This window comes from Perognathus longimembris, chromosome 21 (assembly GCF_023159225.1).
Source record: "Perognathus longimembris pacificus isolate PPM17 chromosome 21, ASM2315922v1, whole genome shotgun sequence".
NCBI classification, from domain to species: domain Eukaryota; kingdom Metazoa; phylum Chordata; class Mammalia; order Rodentia; family Heteromyidae; genus Perognathus; species Perognathus longimembris.
The window spans coordinates 26583353-26590475 of record NC_063181.1 but is presented as its reverse complement, the minus strand read 5'-3'; positions in this window follow the sequence as shown (position 1 = coordinate 26590475).

The following is a 7123-nucleotide window of genomic DNA, read 5'->3' as shown; positions in this document are numbered from 1 at the left end:
AACAACTGTCACAACTAAAGATGAATATTGACATGTTACCTTAATAAAACTATATACTTCATTCTATTTTACTATTTTTTCCATTCCAGAATCCTACCACGATTTCACATGATGTTTAATTTTCATTTCTTCTTATCTTCCTCGTGTTTTATTCATTCATTTACTTTTGTGGTGGGGGGGTGGAGTCTTGAACTCAGAGCCTTGAGCTTGTTGTAGGGAGTATAGCTGATTCCATCTTGATTAGGGAAACATGGTAGGAAATGTTGGGGGCAGTAGATTAGGTCAACCTGACCCCCAAATTCTGCTTCTGTAAGTGGCTTGTTTAACTTGTTTGTTGCTTGCACTACCCCGTGTCAACTTCCTACATCTGTGCCACACTTGCTTTGTTGCATGCTCTACCTCCTGCGTCAAGCTCCTACATCTATGCTATGCTTTTACCTTTATAAACCCCAATTTGATGACTGCTTGGGGGCACGGTGGCAGCTCCTGTGTCCCTGCCAGGTCAGCCCGTCAGCGGTCGTAGTTTCAGCTCTCGAGTCTGTGCTGCGTCCCTCCCTGGCCAGTCAGTTTGCTTTTTGCTTCCCCAATAAATTCATCTTTTTGCTTGAGACTGTCTCTGAGTGGTGGACTCTGGAGGGACAGGAAAATCCTCTCCCTCGAACCCTGTAACATTTTGAACCCCATAATAGTGCTCTTGTTTGGCTTTTTGCTCTACCACTTGAGCCACACTGTCACTTTTGTATTTTTCCTGGTTAATATAAGATTAAAGTCTCACTATCTTTCCTGCCAGAGCTGGCTTTGAATTGAGATTTTATGATTTGTCTTTTGAGTAACTAGAATTGCAGGCCTGAGCTACTGGCATCAGTTGTTCTTTTTCTTATTCCTTTTGTTTCTGACAATTCAATGCAAGATTTTCCTAAACAATTTGCAGATTGGGGAGGGACTGATTAAGTACTTGTAAAAATCAATTCAACTTGTGTCTCATGCTCCCTGTAATCACAGCCACTCAGGAAGCTTAGATCTGAGGCTCACGTGGCAGATCCCAGCTTTGAGTGAAAAAGCTAAGCAAAAAAGTGCAGTCCCAAGTCCCAAACCCTGAACACATGCGCACACACACACGAGATGAAGTTTATTTTTCTTTTTTTTGTTGTTGTTTTTGTTTTGGTTTTTTTTTGGCCAGTCCTAGGCCTTGGGCTCAGGGCCTGAGCACTGTCCCTGGCTTCTTTTTGCTCAAGGCTAGCACTCTGCCACTTGAGCCACAGCGCCACTTCTGGCCATTTTCTATATATGTGGTGCTGAGGAATCGAACCCAGGGCCTCATGTATACGAGGCAAGCACTCTTGCCACTAGGCCATATTCCCAGCCCCATGAAGTTTATTTTTCTATACCTTAATTTGGACCTGACAGCATGGAACTTGCCTTTGCTAACATATTTAGAATCAGCACACATGAAGAAGAGACCTAAAACAAAGCAAGGAAACATGCTTGGGTTGGATTTAATACTTACTGCTTCTGGAGTCCTGCAGTAGTGTGAACAAATTTGGTTCGTCTTGTTAGAGGATGCGACCAGGGAGCTGAGACCATGAGAACTGAGCCTCCCTAGGCAGCAGGCAACCACTGTTGGGTAAGCTAATAAATCAATCTAGGCCAAGTAGCCCCTAGCCAGTCTAATGGCTGATGTCAGCGTTACAACTCAACAGAAACTCAGGAATGACCCTCTCCATAAAGGGTAGGAGAAATTATCCCGAGCATCTCAACACAAACAGATCTCATCTATAGAAAAGATGAACTCAAAAAATAACTGTGCGTTGTGCCGTAAAGTTTTTGAATGCCTGTTGTACAGCAATAGGCACCCAGTAGTCACATAAAGGTGAGACTGTGCACAGCCAATTTTTCTAAGTTTCAGTGATAACACTGGGGTTTCTGTTGTTTTGCTCTGCTTTTTATTTGCAGAGAGAAGGAGGGAGGAAGGGAAAGAGAGAGGAGGGGGTGATTAGATTACTGTTTTGGCCCAGTGTTCATAATCTGTTCCCTAAAGTTCTTTATTGCCTATCTGACCCTCTGCCCTCTCACAGGCTCCTTACTGTGATTCCACATCTGGTGGTTACTTATATAGCCTATTTTTCCTACCATTAAACAATTCTATATGTGCATTCCCTGGGTAAGAAGTATGTTAAAGAATTAACATACCCTTTTAAAACCCCTTTTCTTGGGGATGGGGTGTGTGAAATTGATGTGGTTATTTTCCTCTAAAGATGAAGTATAATTTTGTGGACTCTGACCGTGATCTTGAAATATCATAGGTAGTCACCAGGATTAGAATAAAAATTGCTGTGGTTTTAACCATAGGCCATAGTATCCTGCAAGCTAGTCTTTCCAATGAAACCATGGAGTACGGTGGGTGAGCTATAGCCTTAAGAACAATGTGGACCTAGGGTAAGTACAGGAGTCAGTGTATCAGTGAATATCAATGGGTCTCCATGGGGAAAACACCACCAACTGAGCATGTTCTGAGCACTCTGTGCCCAAGTGCTGTGCAGAATCTGCAGTTGGGACATGGTATAGTATTAAACCTGTGAACTGGGCAGATGGGAAACGATGCACCAAGTGAGATTTCAGAGACTTCCTCATGAGTGACACTTGCTTGTTCCAGCATGACTGTCATTGGCTAGACTATTGTTAGGCCTCTTTATAGAAAACTTCATGCTGCTTTATAGGGAACTCCATGAGCAAGACATACTGTTTCAGGCAGATTTCATGGGCAGGAAGTGCATTCAAGTGATGAGAAAGACAGTGGGAGAGTCAGTGGCAGAGTGGGCATTTTTGTTTTTGTTTTTAATCTAAGAATAAGAGAACATGTGTATATGTAAATACACACATATAAATAGATAGATAAATAGAACCTGAGTCTGAATATGGGATTGCTTAGGAGAAAGGGAAGGGAGAGGGAAAAAGCAAGAGGATGAATAATTTTGAGATACACTGTAACTATATATACATGCACAAGGAGTCTGCAGACAAGCTTTTGTTCATAGGGGGTTAAGGGGGAAAGGAAAGAGAAACAAGTGCTGTTGAAGGAGTTTGCAGTAGCAAGGGGGGTTGGGCTAAGGACGGTGGAAAATGGCTAATGTGGTCAAAATAGATCCTCAGCTTTGAAACCTGTTAAAATCATATTCGAAAGGAAAAGAGGGTAAAGGAAATTGATGGGGGAAATGAAAGTGGAATGCATCATGTACATGCATGGAGAGTCAAAGTGAGACCCCCTCTTGTATGGTTAGCATATGCTAATAGCGATCTTTCAAAGAGGGAGACAACACAGTTCCCCTTGCAATGATGGTGGAAGATTGTAGGGATGCGAGCCTTCCTAACAACTACATTGTCCATTGCTACACAGCTACTGAACACTGGTCTCATGCCACATTAATAGGTGTAATTTGACTAGTTGTTGAATTCTGTTAAGTATGGAGAAAGGAAGAATGAGCAAATATAGTCAATGTATATATGTAATGTTGAACTAGGAAACATGAGGGGATAAGTGGGGTTGAGAGAAATAAGGAAGAATTATGAAAAAAGATGACATGGGTCAAGATGCGTTCTACTTATAAAATGAACTGACATATTGAATCCAATCCCCTTTTTACAACTACTTAATGGTGTTACTTTTAATTAAAAATCATAAACAAATTTTTAAAAATTGTGTTTTCTGGACATTCTTTAGTTGACATTTGTGCTTTTCAGGATGTTTGCCTAACCTGCCACTAATAAATACAGAAACACTCAATAACTAATATGAAGCATACATTATTAATTTATTAGACAGACTAAAGAAACCATCAGGCACATAGGATTTAAACATCCTACTTTGCTTCAAGAGCCAGCTATTTAGTTCTTCCTATCTTACTTGCATCTGTGATTTGCTTGAGTTTATCAGCTAAAATCAAATTTTTTTAAAGAGAAAGGGAGAAGGATTCCCCCCCCCCCCGACACACACTTCTACAATATTTATTTTAAAACTGGTTTATATTGAGCTGTGTGCTAGTGGCTCCTGTCTGTAATTCTAGCTACTCGAGAGGCTAATGAAGATTCCCGTTCAAAGCCAGACTAGGCAGAAAAGTCTGTGAGATTCTTATTTCCAATTAAACACACAAAAAAACAAAGTATAAGCTGTAGCTCAAGTGGTAGAGCATCAACTTTGAGAGAAGCTTAGGGACAGCCATCAGGTCCTGCGTTCAAGCTCCAGTACTGGCAAAGAAAAAGAGACAAATACACACACAGACAGAGACAGACAGATGAGAGAAGGACAGAGACAGGGAAGGAAGGAAGGGAGGAGGGAAGGAAAGAAGGGAGGAAGGGAGAGAGGGAGGGAGGGAGGGAGAGAGGGGGAAGGGGGAAAGGAGTACAATCAACTGAGAACTTTTGTTAAATATCAACAGTTCTGTCTCCAGGTAAAGTATTATATGTGAGTTTTCACTTTATATTTTTATTTCCAAAAGATTTTCAAGAATAATCTAAAATCTATTCAGAAAAGAATACTTTTGAGAAAGCAATCCGGTAATAAAGATGTATTTGCAATTTAGTCAAATTCCTCTGAGCTTCCTAGAGTATCAAAACTTTTATATACATGGAAAAAAATGAGAGAGCTCATGAAATGTGCAATTGGAGTGGTATCTGGAGATTTTGAATGAACATGTCTCCTACTGAAGTTAAGATCTCTGCTTTCTGTCATTTTTTTTTTTTAAATGATGGCACTTTTAATGTTAGAGCACTAGTTCACTTCTGGGAGGACTGAACATTGATCCCCAGAATCACTAGAGCCTTCTGCAGATGCTGGGTTTTCTCCAGAGCCTTCACATTCTCCTGCAGGAAGCACTGACAAAGCTCACACATTATAAAGCCCGACAAACCACAGCCTGAGGGGGAAAAGCCTTAGCACTGAAAACTATCAAGATGAATTGGAAATGAAAGGTGAATATAATGATATTCATTTAATTCATAGCTAAAGTATAATAGGAAAAAAGTTCTACATAAAAATGCCTAAAAACAAAAAAAACCTGAAGACTAAGATTGTGACAGCTAACAGTATGATAAGGTTCTCCTGTGTCACATTGCTAATATATTTTTTTGTCAATGAGACATTACACTTAATAAGTTAATGAGGAAGTAATGGTTTCTTGGAAAATAATGGGAGTTTTTCATTTTGAATTTCAAAACTGTTTCAGTTTTGAGGATGCTTGTAATGTCTGTGTGTGGGGAGGGGGATTGTTAGTATTGAATTAATTTCCTTCCTTCCTCACCCTCTGACAAATTGAAATTGATGAACACAGCCCAGCCTCTGTGTTTAAAAAACGACAAAAGAAAATTTCTCCTATAATATTTTGTACAGCTTGCCCAAGTAACTTAAGCCATAAGCACATGCTGAGGTACTTGACTCTCACAATAATTGGATGTTAGCCACGTTTGTGGAGACCGAGCAAATCTTTATTTTTTTTTTCCTCTCAGCTATTTACTTTGTGAATGTTCAACCCATAGAAAAGTTTCAAATAACCCAATGCACACCCATTGGTGTGGACCGCATAAGATGGGCTGAACAAAGGCCCTCTGAAATTCATATGCTGCAGTATTAAACTTTAACCTCAAAATGTGATTATAGTTGATGGTAGCCACTGAAGAAGTGATTAAGATTTTTTAAAGGAAGCCATTGTGATGATACTAATCCAGTCTACTGTTAGCCGTGTAAGAACAGAAAACTTGTCATCATGGTGACACAACACAACAATGCACAAAAGCAGCAAGAACCAAGACTGAAGCAAGCTCAGGAAAGCAGTCCTGCCTGTGACCTGATTTTTGTTTTCTGTTTTGTTTTGTTGGTTTTATTTTAATGCCAATCCTGAGGCTTCAACTTGGGGCCTAGATACTGTCCCTGAGCCTCTTTTCTCAAGTCTAGCACTCTACTTCATGAGCAACAGCTCATGAGTAACTTTTTATTTTATTTTATTTTGGTGCTTAATTGGAGATAAGAGTCTCTAGCTCAGGATGGTTTCAGAAATCCTCAGATCTTATAGCCTTCTGAGTAGAGGGGATTACAGGTATAAGCTACCAGCACCTGGCTCTTCCTCAATTTTTAAACTGTGTGTTTTTTATATTTTTTATTACTAATAAAAGGTGACGTACAGAGGGGTTATAGCTACATAAGTCATGTAAACTGTACATTTCTTTTTGGACAATGTCACCCCTGCCCTGTTTTTAAACTGCTCAATCTTAGGTATATTATCATGGTAGTCTCAGAAAACTAACGTAGGCATGCATCTTTTATTCTAGAATCACCAACTGGTGACATCAGTTTTGCCACATTAGTACAGTTTTTCTCTCTGCCCACATATACACCCAAACTCACACATACTTATGTGTGCAGACTCACAATTCATACCATACATAAACAAAGTTGTATAGATGTATGTGCACCAGACTTTGGACAAAGGCAGGGAAATGCTAATATCTTGACATTTTCCACTGAAATAGTGGGTACTGCGGAGCAAGCAGTATACTTTTTTCTTATAAAACCATAGTAACAACAAAAACAGGAGGAGAAAAGAAAGCAAACTGCCACTAACAAAATCAACTTCACATTCTTCAGGGAAATAATTTCTGTAGAATAGCACCCATCATTAACAACAACTGTAGTACACCACTGCCTAAAAGATTCCTATTTCCAAATAAACATTATCTACCAAGAGTATCACATGCATGGTACTTTTCTTCTCTTTTCTCCCCTAAGTTTACTCTACATGGAGAGTCGCTGATTTGAGATCAGACATGTACTGACAGCTGGTTAATTTCAGGCAAACATACCTTCCTGTTTGTATGTTCTTGTAAACGACACCCTTGGAGAGCCTGAAGGACTTGCTTGCTCTTTCTATTTCCCAGTGATGCTCTGTGCCCTTCCTTTCCTTGGGGAAGCACATAATGAGCCACAGGCTTGTGGAAGTCAGTAGAAATTACACAAGTATCACTGGTCTTGCTTACAAAGTGCTTTCCTCGGTACCTGGTGGCCCCTGCTTTTCACCCTGGAACCATTTCACCGTTAAAGAGAGACTGGTTTGTTGCCCTTTGGTTTTCAACATCT